This window comes from Dendrobates tinctorius, unplaced genomic scaffold (genome assembly GCF_039654945.1).
Source record: "Dendrobates tinctorius isolate UK_male_01 unplaced genomic scaffold, ASM3965494v1 ptg000003l, whole genome shotgun sequence".
NCBI lineage: Eukaryota > Metazoa > Chordata > Amphibia > Anura > Dendrobatidae > Dendrobates > Dendrobates tinctorius.
Window position 1 is genome coordinate 55,781,680 of NW_027361671.1, and position 16,701 is coordinate 55,798,380.

A 16,701-nucleotide genomic window follows, 5' to 3' on the forward strand; every position below is an offset into this window, starting at 1 on the left:
ACGGTGACCCACCAGGCAGCCAGTTATGCACCAGGTTCCGGACCTCGTATGTCGACTTCTCCACACTTTGGTGGAGATCCCACCCTGTGTCGGGGGTTCATTAACCAGTGCATGCTGCACTTCAAACTCCTGGCTCATCAGTTCACATTAGACCGAGTCAAAGTGGCCTTCATCATGTTACATCTATCTGGTGAGGCCCTAGCATGGCTCAATCCTTTGTGGGAAAGGGGATCCATTAGTGTAAACTACAGTCCTTCTTAGATGCCTTTCGTAATGTCTTCGATGAGCCGTTTCTTCTGCAGCCTCTTCTCTGCTCCGTGTGCCGGTATGCAATCCATATTCGTACCTTCTCTTTGGAACTTGCTTGGAACAATGAGGCTCTGGTGGCAACCTTCTGGGAAGACCTCTCCGGGTGAATCAAGAATAACAGGTTGGCCGGGAGATACCCACCTCTCTGGATGACCTGGTGTCTCACAAACCGAATTGACATTAGGTTCCAGGAACGGACCAAAGAGGTGAACCGTGAGAGAAGATCGGTAAGCCTAGCTCCCACCTTTCAATGACCGATCATTAAGCAAGTTCCTGCTGTGACTTCTTTGCTTGAGCCTATTCAGATTTACCAGGTGAAGCTATCCAAGTGCTGCCAAGAGGTTCATTGGGCCGAAGGGACATGCTTCTACTGCGGCAGCTCCAAACACCTTATTCGTTCCTGCCCCGAGAGACCGGGAAACGCCAGTGCCTATGGCCGGTAGGAGAGGCTGCCCTGGGCAAGAATTCTACCTCTCCATCATTGCATCATTGATCCTGACTGTATCTGTCTCCTGCAGCAAAGGGTCTTTTGAGTTGGCCCACCTGGACTCAGGCTCAATGGATAACTTTGTTCAACGGTCCTTTGTTCAACGTTTCCTTTGTTCCTATGTCTTCCGGATCCATTGCAAATAAAGTCCGTGGAGCCTCATTTAAGAGTTTCAAACACGGGACTAGCCAGATCTTCCTCCAGGGAAGGACCCAGCCAAGGGGTGGCTCCTTTCGGAAACCACCATTACCACCATATTAAGTGGCTCTTTAAGTCAATATCCAGCTCTTTACGAGTTTACAGATATGACAAGGGAAATACCAAGGCCAGGTATCCATCCACAGACAGCTGTTTCGGGGTGTTGCCCCTCATCAGTGTGGAGTAGGATTCTGGCTAGGTGGGAGCAATGCCTAGTAGACCAACATCACGAAACAATCACTGACCTCAGGGAGACCAGTCAAAGAAGACACTGCGGCAGCCGGCAAAGGTGCTCAATCAATGAAATCTTCCCTGGAGGAAGATCTGGCTTGTCCCGTGTTTGAGACTCTTAAATGAGTCTCCACGGACTTTATTTGCATATTCGTATTTCTCAGGGAGCAATGCACCTAGGATTTCACTGTGATTGAGCGCCTTTGCCGGCTGCCGCACCTAGCCAGAATCCTACTCCACACTGATGAGGGGCAACACCCCGAAACAGCTGTCTGTGGATGGATACCTGGCCTTGGTATTTCCCTTGTCATATCTGTAAACTCGTAAAGAGCTGGATATTGACTTAAAGGGCCACTTAATATGGTTGTAATGGTGGTTTCCGAAAGGAGCCACCCTTGGCTGGGTCCTTCCCTGGAGGAAGATCTGGCTATTCCCATGTTTGAGACTCTTAAATGAGGCTCCATGGACTTTATTTGCATATTCGTATTTCCCAGGGAGCAATGCACCTAGGATTTCACTGTGATTGAGCGCCTTTGCTGGCTGCTGCAGTGTTTTCTTTGACTGGTCTCCCTGAGGTCAGTGATTGTTTCATGATTCCGGATCCATTGGAAATTTCTTCAGTGAATGGAAAGCCTCTTCCTGAGACTATCCAGTTCATCACGGAGCCTGTGGAGCTTCAGGTTGGGATGCTGCATTTGGAGAAGATTTCTCTTCATGTGCTGTCTGGTCTCTCTTATCCTCTACTTCTAGGTCTCCCGTGGCTGCAGAAACACAAATGTTGTGAATTCACTTTCTGTTCTAATTCTGGTTGCTGGTGAGGGTGGTGGAGCTGGTTGTATTGACAGAGGAGTTGTGAGTTCTCTTTCCGGGTTCCCTCTGGTGGTTTATATAAAACAAAGTACTCATAAACACAATCAGACCAGGAGGACATATTCCTGGCATAATAAATTACACCTAGATGCCTCCTCTGTTGTGTAAGACCTAAATATAGATCCGTCGCTAAAGACGCATGGAAAAGGGAGAGTGGAAAACCACTAATAGACGACCACAGATCCGATATAAAAAATATATATATCTTTATTAGGACAAATAAACAGAATTTGGACAAAACAGTGCTCAGTAGTGCATTAAAATAACCCACGCACCATGGGAAACATAGCAGACCTCCCTAAAGAACTCAAATAATATAGTCCAAATGGACACTACAATCTCCTCACATGAATAGATGTACAGTATTATCACTATATCATCACATCTTCAATATTACTTATAAACACACCAGCCCTGATGACATATTACACAGATATACATGGCCAATAGATAAATGTAAATAAATATATATGTATATATAGGGCACTGTATGAAAATATGGTGTGACCTAAACTTATATGTCTAGTGGTTATTACCAGAGAGTCACTATAACGGTAGACAGAGGGTGTCACTGTAAACATACACCACCAAAATGGTTATACAAATGCCTCATTAGAACTGTTATTCCTATATAGAGGACCTTACCTGGCCCAAAGAGGCAATGGAGTGACAACGGATCATAAAACTAGCGTCTCATTATGCGAGGCAAAATAGGGAAAATTGGGGAAAAAAATCTCAAAGCCTCTATCATCTTATAACCACTATACAGTAGTTGCTGCTCTCTAGTCCAAGGGCCCCCTGACGAAGGACGAGCATCCGAAACGCGCGTCGGGGTACACGCGCAGACCCCCCTGGGACTCCTCACTACCGCCCTTTACTGGTAACAATTACCGCTCCTTTTGCTATGCGTCTGTGTAGTAGCTGTGACCTCTACAATACCTGAGAACATGTACTGCACAGTGAACTGAGTCTTGCTGTTCCCTGCTTACTTCTGGCCAGTACTGAAGCTGATAACAGCTGATCGTGCAGGTGCTAGGTGTTAGAACCCCACTGATCTAATATTGATGAACTATTCTACATATAGACCTTCATTTGTTTTAGAATGGCCTAGTAAAAAACTAATTGACAATCGGTGGTATGATTTGAACCCTACTGTACACCAGCCCATCTGACATGAAGAAGTTGGATCAGTTTTGCCTGGTACAATTGGCAAAAATCCAAGTGACTAAACATGCAAAGCTAACTTCAGGCATACAACAAAAGATTTGCATCTGTTTGTGCAGCACAAGATGTCTCTATAAAGTATTGATTTTCCTGCAAGTGATAAGAAAACAATCAATTGGATCTCCCAAACCCCTCACAGTGGTGGAGTGCCGAAAATAGGAGCAAAAAAGTATTGCATTATTTTGAAAAATAGGAAGTTTCAGCATTCATAATCACATGTTTTTTTCAGCTATGTTGGATAAAAAGGGTTTTATTTTCTTGAACAGTGAAGAAGGAAATGCAAGTGCAGACGTGCTTTTATTAAACACGATGTGTAATAAAAATACAAGTGGCAAATTTGATGGCACTTTCAAAACTTTACATAAAGTGACCAGAGACCCATCAATGATTATGGGTGGTTAGGCCCTACACAGTAATGTAGATGCATGATGTGTTGGTGGTGGTGTGCAAAATGAACACTTACAAACATGTTCGTATGAAACATTTTTCAATTGTTGACTTGTACTGAATAACATTTCTGATTGCCTTTTCACTGATTTCCTTTAAGTGTTTTTACCAAACTGAAGTGAGGTTAATACCTTACTATTCTGCCAGTAATTGGTTGCAGCAGGCATGTGTCACAAAGTTCTGCTGATTTAAAAATATTTCATGGGTCTTGACCTGTTTATATCTTAGGTCGAAATACAGGTTGCTAGCTGTTACCTGAGAGGTTAATACAATTCTCACTTAAAAGATTGCATAGAAAGCAGTGAGGTTAAATTATTCTCAAGACATGAAAATATAGACACATTTAAAGTGAACCTGTCATCAGTTTTTGCCGATATAAGCTACAGCCATCACCTTTCTGGGCTGATATACAGCATTCTGTAATGCTGTATATCTGCCCCCAAACCGACCTGTAAGGGTGTGTGCACACGTTGCGGATTCTACTGCGGATCCGAAGTGGTTTTCGCCCTGCGGATCCGCAGCAGTTTCTGCTGCGTTATACAGTAGCATTGTAATCAATGCAAAACAAAAACGCTGTGCACATGCTGCGGTTTTTCCGTACGGATTTGCTGCGGTTTTAAATCCGCAGCATGTCACTTCTTTGTGCGGATTCCACAGCGGTTTGACACCTGCTCCATGATGAAGTGTCAAACCGCAGGCTAATCTGCAGGTAAAACGCAGGTCTTTACAGACAGCTTAAGAGACTAGAGAGCTATTCACCTTATGTGAAGCTGTATACACCGTCCTGATACCCCAACGTGCGTTTCACCTCTACGCTTCTTCCTAGGGGCGTCTCACTCTTGTTGCATACTATAATAAGTCTAGGAGACATTTGACTTCCCTTATAGTTTACTGTGGCGTTCATAGTGGTTATTTGCCCATACGAACTTCCCCTATTTGTAAGAATATACTATTTCTTATTTTTACTGATCTCTATGTGCCTATATCTATATCTTGGGAATTGAGTCATCCACAATTTTATCTCTGATAAGAAATTTGCACTGCACTTTATAATATTATAGAGATATGTAATATATATTAGCATTGGCTATAGTGATTTTTTGGAAAGTGTTTGTTTACATTGAAGTGAATTATCCTATACTGTATAGAACAATATGGTGGATGCTATCCAGTCCTGCTTTTGAGGCGTTCTGCTTTCTTATTTTGGTTGTTTTACTATCACAATGTCTGGTTGGTTAGCCAACACCTGCTTATCTGTCTGGTTCTTGAAGTCCTACAGGATTTTTGCCATTTATTCTCCACCACTTGCTCTGGGGTCTCCCTCCTGGACCTAAGGGGACAGCCCATATGCTGTGCAGATGTTTCTGTATACAATTCCCGCTACTTGGTTGTGGTGTCCAGTATATGCTCTTCCTGCTTGCATATTGCATCCTGCCCAGAGGCGTAGCTAGGGTTTTGGTTCGGGGGGGTGAAACTTCTGAGTGGGCCCCTAACTAGGTAACTTCGATTACAACTCGGTGACGCACCCTAATAGTGGATGTAAGAGATAACTGCGCTGTTACTGAAAATAAACCCTATATAAAGACCAACATTGATATTACCGCAATATGTTCAGTGGTAATTACCAGTCCTACAAAACATGTGATTACTGCACAGGTATAGTTGGTGTCTTACCGCTGACGTTCTTTCTGATGGAATGGGTCACTTTTCACGTCTTTTCCATCTGGCCCAGACCGACATGACAACTCCTCCAGCCAGGACTCGGCTACAGAGAATACAATGACACGTTTCACTTCTCATATTCCAGCCCCATCACCATGTATCCCCAACCTGCACAAACTCCTCATCCTGCTGATACCCCAATGCTGAGCTGCTGCTGCCGTATGTGTCCCTATTACTGCACTTGATATCCCAATGCTGAGCCGCTGCTGCCGTATGTGTTCCTATTACTGCACCTGATACCCCAATGCTGAGCCCCTGCTGCCGTATGTGTCCCTATTACAGAACCTGATACCCCAATGCTGAGCCACTGCTGCCGTATGTGTCCCTATTACTGCACCTGATACCCCAATGCTGAGCCGCTCCTGCTGTATGTGTCCCTATTACTGCACCTGATACCCCAATACTGAGCCGCTGCTGCCGTATGTGTCCCTATTACTGCACTTGATACCCCGATACTGAGCCGCTGCTGCCGTATGTGTCCCTATTACTGCACCTGATACCCCAATACTGAGCCACTGCTGCCGTATGTGTTCCTATTACTGCACTTGATACCCCAATACTGAGCCTCTGCTGCCGTATGTGACCCTATTACTACACCTGATACCCCAACACTGAGCCGCTGCTGCCGTATATGTCCTTATTACTGCACTTAATACCCCAATACTGAGCTGCTGCTGCCGTATGTGTTCCTATTACTGCACCTGATACCCCAATACTGAGCCGCTGCTGCTGTATATGTCCCTATTACTGCACTTGATAACCCAATACTGAGCCTCTGCCGTATGTGTCCTTATTACTACACCTGATACCCCAATACTGAGCTGCTGCTGCCGTATGTGTTCCTATTACTGCACCTGATACCCCAATACTGAGCTGCTGCTGCCGTATGTGTTCCTATTACTGCTCTTGATACCCCAATGCTGAGCCGCTGCTGCCGTATGTGTCACTATTACTGCACCTGATACCCCAAAGCTGAGCCGCTGCTGCCGTATGTGTCCCTATTACTACACCTGATACCCCAATACTGAGCCGCTGCTGCCGTATGTGTCCCTATTACTGCACCTGATACCCCAATACTGAGCCGCTGCTGATGTGTGTCCCTATTACTACACCTAATACCCCAATACTGAGCCTCTGCTGCCGTATGTGTCCACATTACTACACCTGATACCCCAATGCTGAGCCGCTGCTGCCGTATGTGTCCCTATTACTGCACCTGATACCCCAATACTGAGCCGCAGCTGATGTATGTGTCCCTATTACTATACCTAATACCCCAATACTGAGCCGCTGCTGCCGTATGTGTTCCTATTACTGCACCTGATACCTCAATACTGAGCCTCTGCTGCCGTATGTGTCCCTATTACTGCACCTGATACACCAATACTGAGCCGCTGCTGCCGTATGTCCCTATTACTGCACCTGATACCCCAATACTGAGCCTCTGCTGCCATATGTGTCCCTATTACAGCACCTGATACCCCAATGCTGAGCCGCTGCTGCCGTATGTGTCCCTATTACTGCACCTGATACCCCAATACTGAGCCGCTGCTGATGTATGCATCCCTATTACTATACCTAATACCCCAATACTGAGCCTCTGCTGCCATATGTGTCCCTATTACTACACCTGATACCCCAATACTGAGCCACTGCTGCCGTATGTGTTCCTATTACTGCACCTGATACCCCAATACTGAGCCTCTGCTGCCATATGTGTCCCTATTACTGCACCTGATACCCCAATACTGAGCCGCTGCTGCCGTATGTGTCCCTATTACTGCACCTGATACCCCAATACTGAGCCTCTGCTGCCGTATGTGTCCCTATAACTGCATCTGATACCCCAATGCTGAGCTGCTGCTGCCGTATGTGTCCTTATTACTGCACCTGATACCCCCTATACACACACGGCTCTGCTCCGTACACTCTGTACACATGCAGTTCTGCTCCATACACCTTGTACACACGCGGCTCTGCTCCGCACACCCCGTACACACGTGGCTTCGCACCATACACCTCGTACACATGCAGCTCAAATCCGTATACGCCAAACACACACGGCTCTGCTCTGTACACCCCGTACACACACGGCTCTGCTCTGTACACCCCGTACACACACGGCTTTGCTCTGTGCACCCCGTACACACTTGGCTCCGCTCCATACACAAACAGTTCTGCTCACCCCATACACACGCGGCTCCGCTTCTCTGTACAACTCATACATGCATATCTCTGCTCCGTACACCTTCTACACACACGGCTCCGCTCTGTACACCTCAAACACACAGCTCTGCTACATCCACCCTGTAAACCAATCCTGACCCCACACAGAAACTTACTTCACCTCATCCAGCACCATGACAACCAGCACAGCAGAGCCCTGCAGCAGCTGAAGCCCCTGATCATGTGACCCCCCCTGACTCTGCCCCTCCCATGACCTCATCACAGGTCCTGTGCGCACGGAAATTATTAAAGCCCAGGAGTCCAGGACGACATTGCTGGCTGTGAGGTGGGGGGCCCACTGCTGGCACAGGGCCCCCCACCGCCTTCTCAGGGGCCCATAGTGGCTGGGCGGCAGAGTAGGGAGATCGATTCTCCCTGCTCTGCCGCAGAATGTAACTGTATGGGCGCGCTGTGCACGCAGATACAGTTACAGTAGCATAGCTCGGTGGGCCCCTTCAAAGCTCGGGGCCCGGGGCGACCTCCCCCTCTGCCCCCTGGTAGCTACGCTACTAATCCTGCCACTATGTGTTGGACGGTTTCTGAGGTTTCTTTGCAAAGTCTACACCTTGGGTCCTGTCTTGTGTGGTAGATTCCTGTTTCTATGGATCTGGTACTTAGTGCTTGCTCTTGTGCCGCTATGATTAGTGCCTTTGTGCTGTCTCGGAGTCTAGCTTTTTTGAGTCATTGGTAGGATTTCTCCATGTCAGCCACTTCCATTATCTGTCGATGGTACATCCCATGCAGCAGCTTGTCTTGGAAAAAGATTTTCCAGCTCACCGTTTCTGCATCTTGTTAATGTCTGGAGCACGGACCCGGTGTGTCAGGGCATGAGGAATCCAAATGAAGTAGAATGTCCAGCTCAACAGTGTACAGTAGTGAGAAGCAATATTTTATTCACCATAGACACATTCCAGAAAGAGGATAAAACATCAGCATGACAGGTTACAGATTGTCGGATCGACATGTTTCTGGAGACCAAGCTCCCTTAATCATGATGACCGACATTAAAAAATACAACACCTTTATACCAAGATCCGGATTACACACCGGTGGGATGATTAAGACATAATAGACACAGGTGACAGCACAGCAAATAAGTGAAGTTACAATGTTGCATTTTGTATGAATCTATATAGGCACACTTCACTTATTTGCTGTGGTATATGCTGCATTTGATGGTCACTTGTGTTAGGAGTCGGAAACCCTTTCCCTCTGATATTACGCATGTGAATAGGGACTGAGTTAGTTTCAGCACCAGCGCTCCTCTGCTTCAACTTGCACAGCTGCTAGCGTCCGACATTGCGCTTGCGCCTTGCCTTTGTCGTATGGTGGCAGTGTCCACGCTACGCTGCAGTAGCAGCCTCCTTTGCATTCGCAGTTGCAACGCCACGCACATGGTAGGTCTAGATGGTCGTAGTGTCGCCGTCTTAGGCTACTCCTGTGACCATATACCGTGTGTGCGTTTTTCACTGAGTACTGTGACTACAACAGGCTCAGTTATTTGTGTTTGTACTTTTGGCATCTCCGTGAGTTTAACTGAGATTGCTCTGCGCACCTGGATGGAGTTTAACCCCGTGTGCAATTCCACCATATTGCTCCTGCCACCACTTAGCAGCAGTTATTTCACCTACTGCACGGTGGACCCCAAGCGGCGAACGCACTTAATTTATATTTTTATTTACAGTAATGCGTTCTGCCGTTCCTAACAACTTGTGCTAGTTGTCTTGAGTTGACTTCCCATGTTGTTCTCCATTGTCCCATTGAGTTTCTGAGTAAGGTTCTTAATTTCCTGTTGACATTGTAGAGAGCCAAGCATTCACAGATCCATGTGTGTGGTATTGAGTCATAGGCTTTCCTGTAGTCAATCCAGGCTGTGCTGAGATTGATCTGTCTGGACATTAAGTCTTGAGCGACTGCTCTGTCTACTAGGAGCCAGTGCTTAGAGCCTCTGGTGTCGGTCCCGATGCCTTTCTGAGCTGGATTCATGTACTGGTTCATATGGTTCTGTAGCTTGGTGGCTATGATGCCTGAAAGGAGTTTCCATGTTGTTGTAAGGCAGGTTATTGAGCGGTAGTTGGATGGAACTCTTCCTTTGTGAGGATCCTTCATGATCAGCACTGTTCTTCCTTGTGATAGCCAGGCTGGGTGGTGGCCTGCTTCTAGCAGTTGGGTCATCGTCGACGTTGCCATGTGTTCATGTACTGCTGTTAATTTCTTTAGCCAGTAGATGTGGATCATGTCTGGTCCAGGTGCTGTCCAGCTCTTCATATTCTTGACCCGCTGTTGGATGTCTAATGAACTGATCTATGCTACTGCCTCAGCAATCATGGAAATATACAGTATATATATATATATATATATACAGTGGGGAAAAAAAGTATTTAGTCAGTCAGCAATAGTGCAAGTTCCACCACTTAAAAAGATGAGAGGCGTCTGTAATTTACATCATAGGTAGACCTCAACTATGGGAGACAAACTGAGAAAAAAAATTCCAGAAAATCACATTGTCTGTTTTTTTTTCATTTTATTTGCATATTATGGTGGAAAATAAGTATTTGGTCAGAAACAAAATTTCATCTCAATACTTTGTGATATATCCTTTGTTGGCAATGACAGAGGTCAAACGTTTTCTGTAAGTCTTCACAAGGTTGCCACACACTGTTGTTGGTATGTTGGCCCATTCCTCCATGCAGATCTCCTCTAGAGCAGTGATGTTTTTGGCTTTTCACTTGGCAACACGGACTTTCAACTCCCTCCAAAGGTTTTCTATAGGGTTGAGATCTGGAGACTGGCTAGGCCACTCCAGGACCTTGAAATGCTTCTCACGAAGCCACTCCTTCGTTGCCCTGGCGGTGTGCTTTGGATCATTGTCATGTTGAAAGACCCAGCCACGTTTCATCTTCAATGCCCTTGCTGATGGAAGGAGGTTTGCACTCAAAATCTCACGATACATGGCCCCATTCATTCTTTCATGTACCCGGATCAGTCGTCCTGGCCCCTTTGCAGAGAAACAGCCCCAAAGCATGATGTTTCCACCACCATGCTTTACAGTAGGTATGGTGTTTGATGGATGCAACTCAGTATTCTTTTTCCTCCAAACACGACAAGTTGTGTTTCTACCAAACAGTTCCAGTTTGGTTTCATCAGACCATAGGACATTCTCCCAAAACTCCTCTGGATCATCCAAATGCTCTCTAGCAAACTTCAGACGGGCCCGGACATGTACAGGCTTAAGCAGTGGGACACGTCTGGCACTGCAGGATCTGAGTCCATGGTGGCGTAGTGTGTTACTTATGGTAGGCCTTGTTACATTGGTCCCAGCTCTCTGCAGTTCATTCACTAGGTCCCCCCGCGTGGTTCTGGGATTTTTGCTCACCGTTCTTGTGATCATTCTGACCCCACAGGGTGGGATTTTGCGTGGAGCACCAGATCGAGGGAGATTATCAGTGGTCTTGTATGTCTTCCATTTTCTAATTATTGCTCCCACAGTTGATTTCTTCACTCCAAGCTGGTTGGCTATTGCAGATTCAGTCTTCCCAGCCTGGTGCAGGGCTACAATTTTGTTTCTGGTGTCCTTTGACAGCTCTTTGGTCTTCACCATAGTGGAGTTTGGAGTCAGACTGTTTGAGGGTGTGCACAGGTGTCTTTTTATACTGATAACAAGTTTAAACAGGTGCCATTACTACAGGTAATGAGTAGAGGAAAGAGGAGACTCTTAAAGAAGAAGTTACAGGTCTGTGAGAGCCAGAAATCTTGATTGCTTGTTTCTGACCAAATACTTATTTTCCACCATAATATGCAAATAAAATGAAAAAAAAACAGACAATGTGATTTTCTGGATTTTTTTTTCTCAGTTTGTCTCCCATAGTTGAGGTCTACCTATGATGTAAATTACAGACGCCTCTCATCTTTTTAAGTGGTGGAACTTGCACTATTGCTGACTGACTAAATACTTTTTTTCCCACTGTATACTGTATATATATATATCATAGCTCCCAAGCATCCTGGATAGGGCAGGACAGTCCCGTTATTGACTGCCTGTCCCACTGTCCCGAGCGGGACTCTTTTTTTCCCGCACTGCACTGAGCCGCCACGCCCCCCCAAGCACCGACCCCATACTCACCCTCCCAGAGACCCCCCGCAGCGCCCCCCACAGCAAGCGATGACTTGCTAGGCTGTTGCTTCTGTGTGCACAGGACCTGTGATGAGGTCACAGGAGGGGAGGAGTCAGGGGTCACATGATCAGGGGATCGGTGTGTGCAGGACTCTGCTGTGCTGGTTGTCATGATGCTGGTGAGGGGAAGTTTCTGTGTTTCTGTGTGGGGTCAGGAGGGGTTTACAGGGTGGATGTAGTAGACCCGTATGTGTGTATGGGGTATGCAGAGCGGAGTCATGTGTGTACAGGGTGTACGGAGCGGAGCAGTCTGTGTACGAGGTGTACGGAGCGGAGCCATGTGTGTATGGAACGCAGCCATGTGTGTGTACAAGGTATACGGAGCGGAGCCTTGTGTGTACGAGGTGTACAGAGTGGAGCCACGTGTGCATGGAGCAAATACATGTGTGTGTGCGGGGTATACGGAGCAGAGCCATGTGTGTATGAGGTGTACGGGGCGGAGCCGTGTGTGTGTATGAGGTGTATGGAGCGGAGCCGCGTGTGTACGAGGTGTATAGAGCAGAGCGTGTGTGTATGAGGTGTACGGAGCGGAGCCACGTGTGTATGGAGCGGAGCCATGTGTGTGTACGAGGTATACGGAGCGCAGCCGTGTGTGTGTATGAGGTGTACGGAGCCGTGTGTACGAGGTGTACGGAGCGGAGTCACCTGTGTACGGAGCAGAGCCACGTGTGTATGAGGTGTATGGAGCGGAGCCATGTGTGTACGAGGTGTATGGAGCAGAGCTGTGTGTGTACGAGGTGTATGGAGCAGAGCTGTGTGTGTGTACGAGGTGTATGGAGCTGAACTGTGCATGTACGAGGTGTACGGAGCGGAGCCGTGTGTGTACGAGGTGTACAGAGTGGAGATGTGTGTGTACGAGGAGTTCGGAGAGGAGCCACGTGTGTATGAGGTGTGCAGAGCGGAGATGTGTACAGATCGGAGCTGTGTGTGTGTGTACGATGTGTGCGGAGCGGAGCCGTGTGTGTACAAGGTGTATGGAACGGAGCCACATGTGTATGGAGCGGAGCCATGTTTGTGTACGAGGTATACGTGTGTACAAGGTTTACAGAGTGGGGCCATGTGTGTACAAGGTGCACAGAGTGTGGCCGCATGTCTACAAGGTTTACGGAGTGGAGCCATGTGTGTACTGAGTGGAGCCGTGTGTGTACAAGGTGTAAGGAGCGGAGCCGTGTGTGTACGAGGCATACAAAGCGGAACGTATGTGTATAAGGTGTGCGGAGCCATGCATGTACAAGGTGTATGGCGGGAAGCATTCATACCTCCCAACCATCCCGGATCCAGCGGGACAGTCCCAATTTTGAGAGAGTCTGTCCCGGCTGGGAGCTTACTTTTCCTGTGGACACAGGAGTACACAGTGGAGCCCCAAGGAGCACTTTAAAATTCGCATGTGACATTCCACCGGAAGTGACGTGCTAGAAGCTGACTGGAAATGAGGTAATTTCGGGAGGAGATTGTGACGGAACCATGGAGGCACTTCAGGGAATGCTTCAGATCCATCACCGTGTCCTCCTCCAACAGCGCGGACCTCGGGATTGCCTTGGAATTGGGGATGCCGGCCATGTGAGCGGATCATAATATGTCCTGCATCGGGAGGCTCAGGTGGGCATTACAATGGGAGCCAGGCTTCTATAGTATCTTTATAGAATCTTTCTTTCTTTCATTCTCTATTTGTTTCTTTCTCTCTCTCTGTTCATTCTTTCTTTCTTTCTCTCGCTCTCTAATCTTTCTTTTTTCTCTCTCTCTATGTTCTTTCTTTCCTCTCTTTCTTTCTCTCTCTTCTTTCTTTCTTTCCCCTCTTCCTTTCTTTCTCGCTGTGTTCTTTCTTTATTTCTCTCTTTCTTTCTCTCTCTGTTCTTTCTTTCTCTCTCTCTGTTCTTTCTTTCTCTCTCTTCTTTCTTTCCCATCTTTCTTTCTTTCCCAACTTTCTTTCTCTTTCTGTTTTCTTCTCCTCTTTCTTTCTTTCTCTCTCTGTTCTTTATTTCTTTCCCCTCTTTCTTTCTCTCTCCCTCTCTGTTCTTTCTTTCCCCGCTTTGTTTTCTTCTCTCTCTCTCTCTGTTCTTTTTTTTCTGTCCACTCTTTCTTTCTCTCTGTTCTTTTTCCCTCTTTCTTTCTCTCTCTGTTCTTTTTCCCTCTTTCATTCTTTCCCCTCTTTCTCTCTTATTTCTTTCTCTCTGTTCTTTCTTAATTTCCCATCGTTCTTTCTCTCTGTTCTTTCTTTCTTTCTCTCTGTTCTTTCTTTCACTCTGTTCTTTCTTTCTCTTTCTTTCTCTCTCTAATCTTTCTTTCTTTCTTGATCTCTGTTCTTTCTTTCCCCTCTTTCATTCTTTCTCTCTGTTCTCTTTCTTTCCCCTCTTTCTCTCTCTGTTCTCTCTCTCTCTCTGTTCTTTCTTTCCCATCTTTCTTTCTCTCTATCTCTTTGTTCTTTCTTTCTTTTTTTAAGTTTGCCCCTGGTGGTGGTTAGCGTCATTGAACGCTTGTTTCTTTAGTTAAGTGCACATGATTATAATGCAGGTGTGATTGCTGGCTCTGCAATAAAAGAGTCACAGGTGTTGCAGTCAGTGTTGGTGATAGTGTTCATTTCAACCATCCTTGGTGGAGGAAGGAGCTGGAGAGCATTCCTTGCAGCACTGTCTTAGCCCTGGTGTGGAAGGAGTCATAGGGGATTTCCTTGCAGCTCTGACAGAGCTTGGTGGCAGCGATTCAGGAGAGCTGCATGCTGGTGGTGGACTCTGTTGCCAGGAGCAAGTGCCACAGAGTAAAGCTAAGTTGTGTTTCCGTTTGTGATTTTCCTTAGTGAGTATTAATACAGCAGTGGGGCCAGTGCCTGCGTCACCCAGCTCCCTAGCAAGGGATAGGTGTAGGGTGTGCTAGGGCGACAGGTTCGTGATCGGCGCCCGGTGCGGAACCGGCATAGGGAACGTTAGGAGCGTTAGGGACACTTACGCAGGGAAGTGCAGGTCTCCACGTCCCCTGTCCCTATCACAGGGCCCACCGTTGTAACTGTTTCCCTACCCCTTGTCTTGTTGTTTTAGTTAACGGCCTGCGAGCCGTGTCACACAGGACAGTATCACGTGTCGCGTCTTGTTACCGGCCTGCTGGTCGCGTCACACAGGATGGGTCCACGTGACATTATCACCATCCATACATTTTTTCTGCTGAGCCATGGACCCAGTTCAGCCCTGTGCCCAATTGCTGCAGACCCTTACTAATGAGATTTGGGGGCTGCGCGGAGCGTTGGTGCGGCAGCTGCGACTGTTGGTGGGCTCTGGGGGCTTGGTTCAGGAACAGGCTCAGCCAGAACCTAAGATATCCCTCCCTGACAGATTTTCTGGAGGGAGAGATCAATTCTTGGCGTTTCAACAAGCCTGTAAATTATATTTCAGGCTGCGCCCTTGTTCATCAGGGAGTGAAGAGCAATGGGTGGGATTCATTATGTCCCTTCTTAAAGGGGATCCCCAATCCTGGGCCTTCTCCCTACCAGACGATTCTCCATCTATAGAGTCCGTGGACGAGTTCTTTGCGGCTTTGGAGCTTGTGTATGGGGATCCTGATGGCATCGCCCTGGCGGAATCCCGAATCCGTAGGTGTAAACAGGGAGCCCGGGTCGCTGAGGAGTACTGCTCAGAGTTTAGGAGTTTGGCCACTAATACTCAGTGGAATGACCCTGCACTTAGGAGTCAATTTGTGCAGGGTTTGTCTCCAAAGTTGCAGGATACTCTGGTGCAGTACGCCGCCCCCAGGTCGCTGGAGGCCGCCATGTCCCTTGCCATCCGGGTGGATAGACGCCTTAGGGAAAGACATATACAAAAAGTGCCCCCTGATGTCCTCGCTACCTTTATATAAGTCACTAGTGCGACCACACTTAGAATACTGTGTACAGTTCTGGTCTCCGGTGTATAAGAAAGACATAGCTGAACTGGAGCGGGTGCAGAGAAGTGCGACCAAGGTTATTAGGAAACTGGGGGGGTCTGCAATACCAAGATAGGTTATTACACTTGGGGTTATTTAGTTTTGAAAATCGAAGGCTTAGGAGTGATCTTATTACAATGTATAAATATATGCAGGGACAATACAAAGGCCTTTCTGGCCTTTCTAATGATCTTTTTATTCTTAGACCTGTGACGGGGACAAGGGGCATCCTCTATGTCTGGAGGAAAGAAGGTTTAAGCATAATCACAGACGCGGATTCTTTACTGTAAGAGCAGTGAGACTATGGAACTCTCTGCCATATCTTATTGTAATGAGTGACTCTCTACTAAAATTTAAGAAGGGTCTGGATGCCTTTATTGAAAAATATAATGTTACAGGTTATATATACTAGATTCCTTGATAGGGCGTTGATCCAAGGAACTAGTCTGATTGCCTTAAGTGGAGTCGGGAAGGAATTTTTTTCCCCAATGTGAAGCTTAGTGTTGCCGCATGGGTTTTTTTTAGCCTTCCTCTGGATCAATATGTTAGGCTATGGGTCGAACTAGATGGACTTAAAGTCTGACTTCAACCTTAAATACTATGGTACTATGTTACCAAGTTATATAATTTTAATTTTTTGAGACCAACCCTTTATTACAAGACTGCTTTAAGTGCCATGTCTCTAAACAAAAGTTTAGTTTAAAAGGGTTGTCCAACTTTTGGGACAATTTTTTTTTTTTACTTAAATGTGACATAAAATAATTTTTGTAGTTGGGTTTCGTTAAAACCGTTATATGCTTTTCTTCTATATCATCTTTGTTGCACTGTCTATTGCTGCAGTATTAAAGTAGAATGTGCAGGAAACAAAGAGCCTGGAATTGCCAGTGCAACATTTGTAATAAAT